Here is a 15,518-nt window from a genome sequence, read left to right on the forward strand (position 1 = left end):
CTGAGGGTTGATGGGGGGTGGGAGGGAGGAGAGGGTGGGTGATGGGTATTGAGGAGGGCACCTTTTGGGATGAGCACTGGGTGTTGTATGGAAACCAATTTGACAATAAATTTCATATATAAAAAAAAATAAATAAATAAATTAATTAATTAATTAATTAATTAAAAAAAAATAAAAATTTGAAAATAGGACAGCAATAGCACTTCCAGAATCCCAATCCAATTGACTTCTATTTACATCTCACTGACTAAGGTTGGGTCACATGACCATCTATAGCTACAAGGCCTCTATGGAGCTTAGCTTTTTCTCATATAGGCACACTGCTGTCCCAGGGGAACTTGTGGTCAGGGCAATTAAGTATCAAGGGGAGAACATCTATGGGGTAGACACTCAGCCAGATCTACAGCACTCTTTCCATTTGCATCCCGCTGGCCTCCTTATTCTCATTTTCACATTTTGAAAGCATTCATCTCAATTTCACCTTTCTGAAGACAATGACCCTTTGGGAATAGTTGTTTTCTTGTCCCAGTACTTTGGCAAAAACAAAGAACCATTCTTTCAGATGGGAACCAGACGTTCTCTAAAGTAACCACAATGTTCTACGATCCTATTATAACCAAATATAATAGAAAACAAATTCTAATAGAGCCCAGTGCAGTATTCTACATGTTATAATTGAGCACAAATGTATCCCTAGTCTCTGGCACTATCACTGTATCCCAGACTTGCAGAAAATCTGGGTCCCCTGTAGTCACGATCACTGTAACCTCTTGGACTTTGCCACATTTTTGCTATAGTGGGTAAGCTTTAATACTAATTTTTAGGAAGCCATCCCTCATGTGTATTATAATTTTTGAGAGATATTTTTCAACTACACTCATTTATCCTAATTTTTAGATGTATTCTAACACAAATATAACTTTTTCTCAGCATAGGTAGGAAATACCTCTCATAGGCTTCTCTATTGATTTCAAACCTATTCCTCAGCTCCAGGCTCTACACATGTTGCCATAAATCCTAGTTGACAAAAGGACTGGTTATGCATTTTACTGCAGAATCAAGGGGATTCTTTCCCTCCCCTCCTCCTCCCTTTCTTCCTTTCTTCCTCCCCTCCTTGTCTCCCTCCCTCCTCTCTTCCTTCATTCATTCTTTCCTTCCTTCCTTTTCTTCCTTCCTTCCTTTCTTCTCTCCCTCCCTTTCTTCTCTCCCTCCCTTTCTTCTCTCCCTCTCTGTCACCCCTCCCTCCCCCCTTCCTTCCTTCCTTCCTTCCTTCCTTCCTTCCTTCCTTCTAGGGTATCTGATATGGAAAAGCATGAAAGAATTTTGATGATTCTAAGAAACTGCAATTCCATGTGTCACTTAGTGCCAGAACTCTAATGCTAATTTCTAAAGTTCACTTGGAGATTTCATAATCATTGCATCTGATTTTTAATTGTGGCAATTTCTGAAAGGCAATTCATACATACCTAGCACTGTCAAAGAAATAATTTGGATAAAAATACATGATAATACCAACAAGACAACTTTTAAAACTGGAAAAAAGCAAACTTCTCTATTCTGATTCAAGAACTCCATTCTGTAAGAATGAAAGGTAAAATAAAAACAATCTGGTGTCACCATATCCCAGATTAACTAAGCACTGGCTCAGCAAAAGTCAAGAGCATAACAGAGTTTGCCTCTTAAAAAAAATTTAAAAATTATCTAGCCCCCATGTAGTACCCAAATCAGTGGACAGGCTCCCAAAGCAAATGATGGGACTCCTTTCTTAAAACCCTCATTATACTACCATATATACTCATATACTATCCCTACAACCACTGCACCCTCATATTGTACCACTTGCCTTCATGCCTACCTTTGACCAGATACATGGGCTTCCACTGGTCTCTGACATGCCAAACCATTCCTGATAATTTTTTCTCAGAGAGGATTTTGATGACCACTTCCTCTAAAGAAGTATTCTACCTCCCTTAGCCACTTGCTATGCACCACCAGGTTTATTCCCTTCCCTCTCAATATTATCTTCTTTATTTCTTTGTTGACTTATTTCTTCTTTGCCTCTGCACTAGAACACATGTTCAGTGAGGGCAGAGAATCTTTATTTTTATTCGTAAGTGCAACCCTAGGATAGACAACCATGTTTGGTGCATGGAAGGTACCTAATAAATATTGGCTGGATTAACCAATTACACCAGAAGGTAGATTTTTTTCTTTCTTTTAATTTCTTTTAACGTTTATCTTTATTTTTGAGACAGAGAGAGACAGAGCATGAGCAGGGGAGAGGCAAAAGAGAGACACAGAATTGGAAGCAGGCTCCAGGCTCTGAGCTATCAGCACAGAACCCCACGCGGGGCTCGAACTCATCAACTGCAAGATCATGACCTGAGCTGAAGTCAGACGCTCAACTGACTGAGCCACCCAGGTGCCCCTAGATTTTTTTTTTTCAATAAAATAAATTACAAGGCTGTAGGTCTTATTTCAGATGAGGAATAACAGGATAATAATCTGTGAAGCCAAAAAACCACACTTGTCTCTCATGGCAGTGTTGGAGACCAGAATAAAAGGGGACCTACCATTGATGTTTGACAAGCAAGCTGGAAAACTAGAAAACTGATCTTAAACATTCTTTCCACAACATGATTCTATAAATCAACTATGCTGTAAGTTTCTTGAGAGGAGGGACTTTGTCTTACTCATTTTTATACTCCCAGTGAAATAACTGGCTCAATTTTCTAAACACTATTTTTAAATGTTTATTTTTAATGTTTATTTAGTTTTGAAAGACAGACTGTGAGTGGGGGAGGAGCAGAAAGAGAGGAAGGCACAGAATCTGAAGCAGGCTCCAGGCTGCCAGGATAGAGCCCAACACGGGGCTCAAACTCACAAACTGTGAGATCATGACCTGAGCTGAAGTCAGACGCTTAACTGACTGAGCCACCCAGGTGTCCCTCAAATTTATTAAATAAAAGTCATTTGAAATTAATCAATACTGTCTATAATACTTACTCTCTATGTATCCATCAGGGCCTGGTCAGGACAGGGAAGCCACACCAGTAATTTGCACAGAGAATATAGAACTGTTAACTATGCTCGTTCATGATGATAAAATGTGGTTAACAACTGATGGAGTAGAAGAGAATTGTTAAGGTGAACATAAGTAGCAATGCAGGGAACCTCCCTCTGTGCTTTGCCATTGGCAGAACTTAACAGTGAGCCACAGGCAAAGAATAAATGTTGTTGAGTCCAGCTCCAACAGCACAATGTAGGACAAAGAAGTGTGGGTTTGGTGCTGAGAAGCAATAAATTAGTAACTATCACACTCTCACTCTTCCCAAAAATACTTAAAGCAGCTCTCAAAGGAGCATATCCTTGAGCAACATAAAAAACAAATACATAGGTGAGTAGTTACAGATATTTAAGGATAGGAGAACTAAGGTGCAACCAGAGGTTTTATGAATACACAGGATATATGCTTTAATGGCTGATACTGGTTTTGTACACATTACTGAACTTAATTCTCACAAAATCCTTGCCAGATTGATATTATCCTCAATTTTACAGATGGAGAATCTTCCTGGAGATCATATCACTTTTAAATTGCAGGGCCAAAAATGGTTGCACACCAAAGTTTATCATTTCCATTATATTGAACTACCTCCTTGGGATGTGTGAGGAGTTGAGATAGGATTAAGAAAAAACACATTCAGAATGGAAAGTGCTGCCTTTGCTCTTTATTTTTTCCTTTTTATTGCTCTACTATCTTTCATGCGGAAATTTCCTCACCAATATCCCTAGCACAACGATGTACTAAAACAAGACATGAAGACTCAGCAAGTGCAGTAACAACATATTACATACAGGTGGAACCAGCACACGAACCCCAACACTCTCGGGAGAGTAGTGGAATCTAGTTTTCTCTTTCAAATAAAAAAACGCATCAGAAATTCATAGCTATAGACCTCTCTGTGCTCAAAGCTAAGCTTTCAAACCAGCAAATCAACAATTAATATTTAAAGAAGAAATAAAAGCCAGGTCAGCAGCAAGCATCCTTTAGAAGTCATCATAGAGACTATTTTTATTGACACTTTCATTTTGTTGACCATTTTTATGTACTTTTATTATGGGATACCTTTAGTCATGCACTCAAGAGCATCATTTCCAAACTCCTTTAAGAAAAAGATAAAAATTTCAGGCACCCTGAATATTTTATCAGTGTTCATTAGAAACTAAACAATAATGATGAGTCAATCTTGAGTGTAAGGAGAAAGCAATTGCCCCTGTGTGCAAAGAAAATGCCACACAGGGTTCATCTGAGTAAGAGAGACATTTGTTATGATTGTTGAGACTTGCCCAATTTTGTCATTGCTATGAAAAGCTTACATCCAAAGCAAATTTAGAATTTCTTCTTATCATTGGATTTTTTGTGTAATGTAAAGAGTTTCTAATAAATCTTTTTAAATGGCTTCTGACATCTTTATTGCAATACACAGTGGGCAGGTAATGAACAGATTAAGGTGCACAATTTGACACAAGAAACTACCAAGCAGAGTATCAGGTGTCTCTAAGGTGAGAATGGTGATGAAGAACACAGCAGTGGACTTTATTCAAAAGCAAAGATCTGTTAGAAGGAGCAATTAGGCAGATTAAAGGAGATTGTGTATGTAAAGGAGCATGTAAGGGAGTGGTAAATTCTAAGTATAAACCCTCAACCAGTTGAGTCACAAATTTGGGTAAGTGGAGACTTCTGAAACTGCACACAGTTTAGCTTCTTAGAGGGTTGGTTTTTCCTTATTTTATTTTATTTTTTATGGTTTTTTTTTTGAAAGAGAGAGAGAGAGAGAGAGAGAGAGAGAGAATGGGCAGGTGAAGGGCAGAGAGGGAGGGAGACACAGAATCCAAAGCAGGCTCCAGGCTCTGAGCTGTCAGCACAGAGCCCGATCTGGGGCTCAAACCCACGAACTGTGAGATCATGACCTGAGCCAAACTCAGACGCTCAACCAAATGAGGCACCCAGGTGCCACTACTTTTTCCTTATTTTAAATGTAAGAGAAGATACTGCAAGAATAAATGAAAAACTGTTACCAGTGACACATAAATTAGTCTGCCTAACTACAATTTCATTTTTTGTATGTTGTGGTTTTTTTTACATCTTTCCAATTACAATGCCCTTAACAATTCTATTTCCTCTTGGCATCATATAATAAATATTTTCCGTGTTTCATATCAGTGTTCACAATTTAAAAAAATTACATTCCATCCTATTGATACATCATCTAATCATTATACCATTTGATTGCAGTTAGTTCACTTCTGTATCTTTATAACTATTAGGCAATTGTATTTTTAAAGAAATTCTAAGATCCAGTGATATTTAAACATTAGTGGAAGGAAAAAGGAAACAGTTGGCAGGTGTAACCTCCTTCTTCCATTGTCTTTGCCATGTTCTCTAACAATACTGGATGAATTCTAAAGAGCCTTCTAAAGACTCTTCTACTCCAAATTTTTTATTGTGGTAAAAACATGAAATTTACCACCCCATCCATTTTTAAGTGTGCAATTCAGTGGTATTAAATATACTCATAATGTCCACCATCCGTTTCCATAACTCTTTTCATCTTGTAAAGCTGAAACTGTGACCCATCAAAGCAATAACTCCTCATTCCTCCCTCCCCCAACCCCTTTCTACTTTCTATCTTTATGATTTTTTTAATGTTTATTTATTTTTTGAAAGAGAGACAGAGTGTGAATGGGGGAGGGACAGAGAGAGAGGGAGACACACACAGAATCTGAAGCAGACTCCAGGTTCTGAGCTGTCAGCACAGAGCCTGATGCAGGGCTCGAACTCATGAACCATGAGATCATGACCTGAGCCAAAACTGATGCTCAACCAACTGAGCCCAGTGGCCTCAACTATCTTTATGATTTTTTGACTACTCAAAGTACTTCATACAAGTGGAAATATACAGTACGTGTCTTTTTTATGATTGGCTTATCTGTAGAAATGTATTTTTTTTTTAAGTTTATTTTGAGAGAGAGAGCATGGCAGGAGGAGAGAGAGAGGGGGAGAGAGAATCCCAAGCAGGCTTCACACTGCCAGCACAGAGCCTGATGAGGGACTCGATCCCACGAACCATGAGATCATGACCTGAGCTGAAACCAAGAGTCAGACACTTAGCCGACTGAGCCACCTATGTGCTCCCAGAAATGTGTAATTAAGTACTTTGTCCATTGTTGGAATCAGGTTGTTTTTTTGTTGTTTATATATTAGATATTAGATATATATTAATTTTAGATATTAATCCCTTATCAGATATGTGATTTCCAAATATCTTCTTCCATTTTGTGGGTTGCCTTTTTACTGTATTGATAGTGTCTTTCAATGTATAAATTTTTAAATTTTTCCTTAAGTCCAATTTGTCCATTTTTTTCTTTCTTTAACCTATGCTTTTTGGTGTAATATGCAGGAAGGAAATCATTGCCAAATCCAATGTTGTGAAGCACTGCTCTATATTTTCTTTTAAGAGTTTTATAGTTGTAGGTGTTTGATCTATTGTGAGTTAATTTTTATAGATAATGTAGATAAGGATCCAACTTTATTCTTTTGTTGGTGGATATTCAGTTTTCCAGCACCCTCTGTTTCAGCATCCTTGTCAAAAATCATTTGACCATATATGCAAGGATTTATTCTGAGCTCTTTTCTATCCTGCTGGTCTATGTGTCTGTCTTTATGCCAGTCCCACACTGTTTTGACTACTCTTGATTTGTAGTAAGTTTTGATATCAGGTAGTGTGAGTCTTCTACCTTTGTTCTTTTTCAGTATTGTTTTGGCTATTCTGGCTCTCTTGAGATTCCATGTGAGTTTTAGGATGGGTTTCTCTATTTAAAAAAAAAAAATCATTGGGACTTTAATAGTGACTACACTGAATCCCTGCATCACTTACAGTATTATTGACATTTTAACAACAGTGTCTTCCAATCCATGAACATGAGATGTGTTTCCATTTATTTATTGCTTCTTTTATTTCTTTCAGCAACATTTTATAGTTTTCATTGTATAAGTCTTTTACCTCCTTGGTTAGGTTTATTCCTAAGTATTTTATTCTTTTTGACACTATTATAAGTGAAATTATTTTCATAATTTCTTTTGCAGATTGTTAATTACTGGTGAAATGATTTTTGTGTGGTGACTGTATCCTGCTACTTTGCTGAATTAATTTACCTGTTGTACAGTTTTTTTGCTGAAATCTTTAGAGTTTTCTACATACAAGATCGTATCATCTGCAAACAGAGATCATTTTACTTCATTTCCAATTCGGATGCCTTTTATTTCATTGTCTTGTCCAATTTCTCCAGCTAGATCTTCCCGTACTATGTTAATAGAAATAGCAAAAAAGGCCATCCTTGTGTTGTTCCTGATCTTAGAGGAAAAGCTTTTAGTGTTTCACCATTGAATATTATGTTTGCTGTGGGTTTTTCATATATGGCTTTATTCTATTGAGGTAGCATCCTTCTATTCCTAATTTGTTGAGTGTTTTATCATAAAAATGATGTTGAATTTTTTCTGCATCAATTGAGATGACCGTGTGAATTTTTATTCCTTCATTTTGTTAATGTGGTGTATGTATTACATTGACTATATTTTGTTTCAGATGTTGAATCATCCTTGCATTCAAGAATAAATCCCACTTGGTCATGGTATATAATCCTATGCTCCTGAATTCATTTTGCTGGTTGTGTTGTGGATTTCTGCATCAGTGTGTAGAAGGGAATACTGGTCTATCATTTTCTTGTAGTGTCTTTGTCTGGCTTTGGTATCAAGGTAATGGTGGCCTCATAGAATGAGTTAGAAAGTGTTGGCTCCTCTTCAATTTTTTGGAAAAGTTTGAGAAGTGCTGATGTTAATTCTTTAAATATTTGGTAGAATTCCCCAGTGAAGGCATCAGGTCCAAAGCTTTTCTTTGTTGGATGGTTTTTGATTACTGATTCAATCAACTTACTGTTATAGATCTATTGAGATTTTCTATTTCTTCATAAATTATTTTGGCAGGTTTTTGAGAATTTGTCTATTTAATCTAGATTATCCAATTTGTTGGCATACATTTGTTCACAGTACTTATAATCATTCTTATTACTGTAGAATTTTAGTAATTTGAAGGTTGTCAGTTATTTTCTTAGTTCATCTAGCTAAAGATCTGTCCATTTTGTTCATCTTTTTAAGGAATCAACTTTTGGTTTCACTGAATTTATATCATGTTTTCCATTATCAATTTCACTTATCTCTGTTCTAATATTTATTCTATCCTTCCTCCTGTTATCCTTAGACTTAGTTTGCTTTTCTTTTTCTGGCTCCTTAACTGGCAAAGTTAGAGTGTTGATTTGAGAGCTTTCTTATTTGTTAAAGTAAGCACTTAGAGCTATAAATTTCCCATGTAGCACTGCTTTTCCTTGTTCCATAAGTTTGGGGTATGATGCATTTTCATTTTCATTATTCTCTAAATATTTCCAGTTTCTCTTGTGATTTCTTGTTTAATCTACCGGTTGTTAAGTATGTTATTTGATTTCCACAAATTTGTGAATTTTCAGTTTTATTCCTATTATTATTATTATTATTATTATCATCATCATCATTATTATTATTATCTTCAGTCCATTGTGTTTGGAGAAGCTATTTTGTATGATATCTACCTTTTAAAATCTATTTGAGAGTTAATGGGGCAACTGGGCGGCTCAGTCAATTAAGCGTCTGACTTAGACTCAGGTCATAATCTTGCAGTTCATGAGTTCAAGCCCCACGTCGGGTTCTGCGCTGACAGCTCAGAGTCTGGAGCCTGCTTCAGATTCTGTGTCTCCCTCTCTCTCTGCCCCTCCCCACCCCTCTCTCAAAAATAAACATTAAAAAAAATTTTTTAATCTATTGAGAGTTAGCTTGTAGTCTAACATACGGTTTATCCTCGAAAATGTCCATGTGCACTTGAGAAGAATGTGTATGCTATTGTTGCTGGGTAGGGTGTTCTATGTACATATGTTAGATCTAGTCAGTTTATTATATTGTTTAAGTTCTCTACGTCCTTATTTATCTTCTTTCTTCTTGTTCTATCCATTATTGAGAGTAGAGTATTGAAGTCCAATATTATTATAAGACTGTCTATTCCTCCCTTCAATTCTGTCAGTTTTGCTTCATATATTTTGATGGTCTATCATTAGGTGTAGAAACATTTATAATGCTATATATTCTTGCTGTACTGGAACTTTTATTAGTATATGCTGTCCTCTATCCTTTGTAACATTTTTTTATTAAAGTCTATTTTGTCAGATAGTAATACAACCACTTCTGCTCTGTTTTGCTTACTGTTTGCATGGGATATCTTTTTCCTTCCTTCCACTTTCAATTTATTTGTGCCTCTGGATCTAAAGTGAGTCTCTTATATGCAACATGTAGTTGGATCATATATTTTTTGATCCATTCTACCAAACTCTATTTCCGACTGAAAACTTTAGTTCCATTTTAAGTACTCACTGGTAAGAAAGGACTTACTTGTGTCATTTTGCTATTTGTTTTCTATCTGCCTTACAGCTCTTTTTGTTCCTCATTTCCCACATTACTATCTTCTTTGGGTTTAGTTGATTTTTTGTAGTAAAATGTTTAAATTCCTTTCTTATTTCCTTTTGTGTACATTCTATAGCTATTTTCTTTGCAGTTACCATGGAGACTTTACTTTACTTTACTTTATAACATTGTAAAGTTATAACACTCTAATTTGAATTTTTATCAGCTTAATTTCAATAACATACAAAAACTCTGTTCCTTTAACAGCTCCATCTCTATCCCTTTCAGTTGTGGATGTCATAAAATCACATAAATTGTATTCCCCAAGATGTTAAGGAACAATTCTCTTAATTTCACTAGTCTTGATTTATGGACAAAATATGGAGCTACAAACCAAAGTTACAATAATACTAGTCTTTAGACTAATAATTTTTCCTCTTAAATCAGATAGAAAACAAAATTGGATTTATGTCTATTATTACAATAATACTAACTTTTATAATTGCCCATGTATTTGCCTTTGTTGAGATCTTTATTTCTTTGTATGATTTCAAATTACTATCTAGTGTTCTTTTGTTTCACCCTGAAGTACTCTTTTGAGCATTTCTTGAAGGGCAAGTCTAGCGATGATGAACTCCCTCATATTTTGTCTACTTGGTAATGCCTTATTTCTTCCTCACTTTTGAAAAATAGTTGTGCTGCACACAGGATTCTTTGGTGAGTTTCTTCTTTTAGCACTTGAATATATAGGCTTACTGCCTTCTAACCTCCTACTACTTGATGAAAAATCTGTTGAGGATAATCTTATTGAGGATCCCTTGTATGTGACAAGTCACTTTTCTTTTGCTAATTTCAATATGATCTGTTGTCTTCGGTTTTTGAATGAGTGACTACAATGTGTCTCACTATTGGTCTCTTTGAATTCATCTTACATGGACTTTGTTGAGCTTCTTGGAAGTTTACTCTCATATATTTCATCAACTTTGGGAAGTTTTCAGCCATTATTTCTTCAGATATTCTCTCTGCCCCTTTCTCTCTCTTCTCACACTCCCCTTGATGTTTGGTGTTGTACTACAGTTCCCTTAGGTTCTGTTCACTTTTCTTCAATCTTCTTTATTTTTGTTCCTTCGACTAGATAATTTAATTGTCCTATCTTCAAGTTTGCTGACCCTTTCTTCAGACTGCCCAAATTTCATCCCTGTAGTGAGTGTTTCATTTCAGTTATAAAATATAGGCTCCAGAATTTCTTTTTGATTCCTTTTTAATTTCTTTCTAATGTTTTATATCTATCTGTTAACATTTCTATTTGTTCATACATCATTTTCTTGATCTCCACATCTTCTTTAGTTCTTTGGTTATCTTTAAGACAATTGTTTTTAAAGTCTTTGTCTAGTAAATCTATCATCAGGTCTTTTTCAGATACAGTTTCTGATGACTGAATTTCTTACCTTGAATGGGCCATATTTCCTATTTCTTTGTATGCCTTGTAATTTTCTTTGTTGTTAAACACTGGACATTTGAATTTAAGAATGTAGTAACTCTGAAAATTATAATCTCCCCCTTCCCTAGCATTTGCTGAGTTTTTCCTGTTGTTATTTTTTTTACCTTTTTTTTTAAACTTTTTTGTGCTGTCTCTGTGACATGGGTAAGCCTCAGGGTTAAACTTAGGTCTTCTTGGGTCCTTTCTATACCTTCCCCTTCCCATGGGCATATGTGGTAACATTCTAATTTCTGCCATACATGCAGTTGCTTTAGAATGTTTCAGTCTTTAGTGTCTGGTTCCCAAATGGGTAAAAAGAGGGATATAGAGGAACCACCTCTTTAAATTCCGTGATCAGAAGCAGCACTTAGCAATGAGAATATAGATCCCTGACATTTGGAGGACAGGGTCCTTACTACCCATCCTGGCTCTCACAGTCTGCATACATGCTAATGCAGGGACACAAGTATTGCTGCCTGCCATGGGTCAGACAAGAGTGCTATGAGTAGCTTCTGCTGAGCTAAGAGCTGAAATTAACAGAAACTAACCTACAATGTACTGTCTAAGGCATCCCTTAACAGGTGCAAGACTTCAATAGACTCCAGATTCCCAAAATGGTTACATCAGACAGATTCTGCCAGTGAAATTGTTGTCTAGGTAGGGAGGCAGATTCCTGATGCTTCTTCTTCTGCCATCTCCCCAGATTCTTCTTTAATACAATCTGAATCACATATTAGGATCTATGAGACACTTGGCCAAATAAGTACAAATCTAGCCACTCTGACAATGATGTAACTCTACAATGAAGATTGAAACCCTGGAGCAAGAACCTTCCTAAGGTATTTCTGTTCGTAGATATTGCTTCATTGCAGTATATGCAACAGTGGCTGAAATTAGCCAGACATCTCAGATGAGCCAAAACTTTAAAAATAGACAAAATTACACACTTAGAATGGACAGAATCAGCTTAAGTATCATTATGATATCTTTACTTAACCCCTACAAGGTACAAGATACTGTGTTACATAGCTGGAAATATAAATGGTAGTATAATTCCTTGCCTTAAAGAGTTGCAGAACAGTTAACATCTTTTTGGCAATGTGGTAGAACTCAGTCAGATTCCACCATTTCCATTTCCTCCAGGGTTCAAAGAAAGACCACATTTTCCAGGTTCCCTTGCAGTTAGCTGATGTCATGTAACTGGATACTGATCAAAGCAATTTAAGTGGAAATAGTGTATGCTACTCCTAGGCTAGCCATAAAACAGCCTTTCCAAACTTTCTTACTCTATCTGTTGCTAAACATAAGGTTTCTGGCAGAGTAGTCTACTGAAGGTTTAGAAGTTATCAGTACCACAAGATGGAAGGAGACATTACAACATGGAGGCTGCCTACCAAACACCCAATCAAACTATGGCATAACTGTGAAATATTGAGTGTAACCACTGAGAGTTGAGAATTAATTTTCCTGACTAAAGAAGCAACTATTATGAGTCAAACACCAAAGGTGGGACAAATCAGGGAAGACTTTATAAAATGAGGTTAAATTTTAATTCATAACCAAAGAAAAGCAGTATTTAAGTAGAAAAGAGGAACCAGGAATTACACACAGGAACCACAAGATGAACTAAGCAAGAGCAGAAATGCTCACAATTTGAAAAAAAATTTTAAAAATCACCTTAGTTGAAGATTTCCGTGGGGAGAGCTGGGGTAAGAAAATTACTAGAGGTCAGATTATATAAGACATGTGATGGGAGTCCAAGAAGTTGGAACTAATTCCATAGGCCAGAGACTCACAAATTTTACTATAAAGAGCCAGAAAGGAAATGTTCTAGATTTTGTGGGTCACATCATCTCTGTTGCAACTACCCAACTCGGCCATTGTAGGTGAATGCAGCCTTAGACAATATACTAATGAATGAGCGTGACTGTATCCCCAAAGAAGTATATTTATGGATACTGTAATTTGAATTTCATATAATTTTCACACATAAGGACACAGTATTTTTAAAAAGTTTTTTTGCAGCCATTATACATGTAAAAATGATTATTGGCTCACAGGCCATATAATAACAGACAGAGGGTCAGAGTTGGCATGCAGGCCATAGCACCATGGCTGTTTTCTGAATAGGGTGGCGACTGGAGCACCAGTGGCAATCAGTGTTCTGTACCTTAACCTGGGAGTGTGCACACAGATATTTTCAGGACGGCAACTTGAGAAAAGGAGAACAAGGAACATAGCCATACCAGTGGATAAGGGCTCAGATTATTTTCTTCCAAGCAGAAAGGAAGAGAAATGTCGATAGAATGAAAGGAGAGTGTCAAGGTTAACTGGAGCATTTTAAGACCAGTAAATTGAAGAAATAATGGTAACAATAACTAGATTAGAGCAGCCCAGAAGGTAAAAGTTAGGCCATGTCATCAATTCCTAACCTAACAAAGATAGATTATTCTATTATTGAGATCTCAAGTGACACACATAATGCAGTTTTACAATTATATCTGTTAGATTTTCCTGTGTGGTCTCTCATAACGTCTCTCAAAAATACCAACATACAGGGAGGAAAAAACAGAAACATAAGCTGGACAACTAGTTATTGACAATATCTGAGGATTTCCATAAACTACACACCTATGGATAATATTGGTGAGAAATAGGCATTTTACCCACATGTTGCTCTCAGGGCTAAAAAAGAGTAAGAATTTGAACTCACTTTCCCACAAAATATGCCTAATGGCTCAGTGGTGTGCTCAGACAGATAGGCAGACATATAGACATACAGATTAAAAACTGGATTTTTGTCCCTCAGTAGCAGAAGTTGACAAACCTTTTCTGTATAGACCCAGATAATAAGACTTGATGTTTCAGAGGTCAAAGGCCTTTCTGCAACTAATTGCCTCTGCCATCATCACATGGAAGCAACAATAGACAATACATGGATAATATATGGCCTTTATTTACAAAATCAGATGGTAGCTTATGGTTTGGTGGCTCTTACTTTATGGCATCCCTGGACTTTGCTTTATTTTGCTTTTTTCAAGGAGCTTGAGTAATCTCTCTGTCCCTTAGAATTCCCCAACCATGGCCAATATCATCGTGATCCTGCCTTGTTTAACAGTGCCCATGCTTCAGTTTCACACTACTTTTTACTTTCTCTGGAAGGCCTTCCTTTACCTCATTGTCAAAATAAGATTCCTCATTTCGTGCCAGTTTAGCAGCATATACTTCCCCTCCCACTGCATGCACCCAAATCTAGTGTTTTTGTCAACTATACTGTTAGGCTCCACGAGAGTAAGACTTTTATCTATCTATCTATCCTCAGCATAGGTCAGTATACGATGATGCTCAGTAGATAATCATGCTCAGTAGATACTGGTTAAACATAATTTAGCAAAACTGAATGGAATTGAATTGAAAGAGAACAAAAAGCCAGTTTAAAAGTTAGTACTTAGGAAAAAAAGAACCATTTTGACATAAAATCAAATCAATGATATAATTAAAAATACTTTTAGGAACTGTAAAAATAATAGGGAACAAAATATGCCATGTAAAGAAGGGTCAAGTGACCAAAACAAAAAACAAAAAATCTATATATGAACATACTCTGGAAAATACTATATACAGGAATAATAAAAAATATCCCTAAACATATGGAAGGCAAAAAGAAAGCTAAAAATTAGGAAAAATCACAATGTTTTATCATCAAGCTTATTTTACAGTCTCAAATATCAATACACAATATATAGCAATAAATATGCATCCTTCAAGAAAAAGCTTATAAATCCAAACTTTTATCTATTTATGTGTAAAAGCAACAAATTGTTTCCAGATAGCCCAGTATCCATATACCTATTCATGCATTTCTTGAAAAAAATTTATATTTTATACAACAATATGCAATCTGGGAACAGAGCAAAAAGCGGAAGTAAAAGTTTAGTAAAGGCCTCATTTTTCCTGAGTGGAACTCAGGAGATATTTCTAAATTTCCATCTTATTTAAATAACCAGAGATGTTTAAGGAAAAAACTTTACAATTTTAAATAAAACCATCAGAATTGTTGAAAATAGTATTCATAACCATCAAATCATTTGGGGAAGTTAAAATAAATCAATTTCATATAGTAAAATTTCAAAAAATAGAAAACATAAAATGATAAAAAACAAATGCTGGTTTAGTCAATGAATGTAAATAGCTCTATCTTCTCTTAAAAAGTAACAATTCTTATACTGAATTAAAAATAAAACCCAATAGAAATTTCTCCCAAAGATGATATACACACATAAGCCAATAAGCACATGAAAAGATGTTCAAAATCATTAGTCTTTGGAAAAACGCATCAAAACTACAATATGGGAACTTCACATCCACTAATAAATGGAACCCTCGCACACTGCTGGTAGGCACGTAAGATGGTTCATCCACCTTAGAAGACAGTCCGGTAGTTCCTCCAGAAATTGAACATGGATTTACCATTTGACTCAATAATCCCAC

This window comes from Puma concolor, chromosome D4, assembly GCF_028749965.1.
Source record: "Puma concolor isolate L17-30 chromosome D4, mPumCon1.1.hap2, whole genome shotgun sequence".
NCBI lineage: Eukaryota > Metazoa > Chordata > Mammalia > Carnivora > Felidae > Puma > Puma concolor.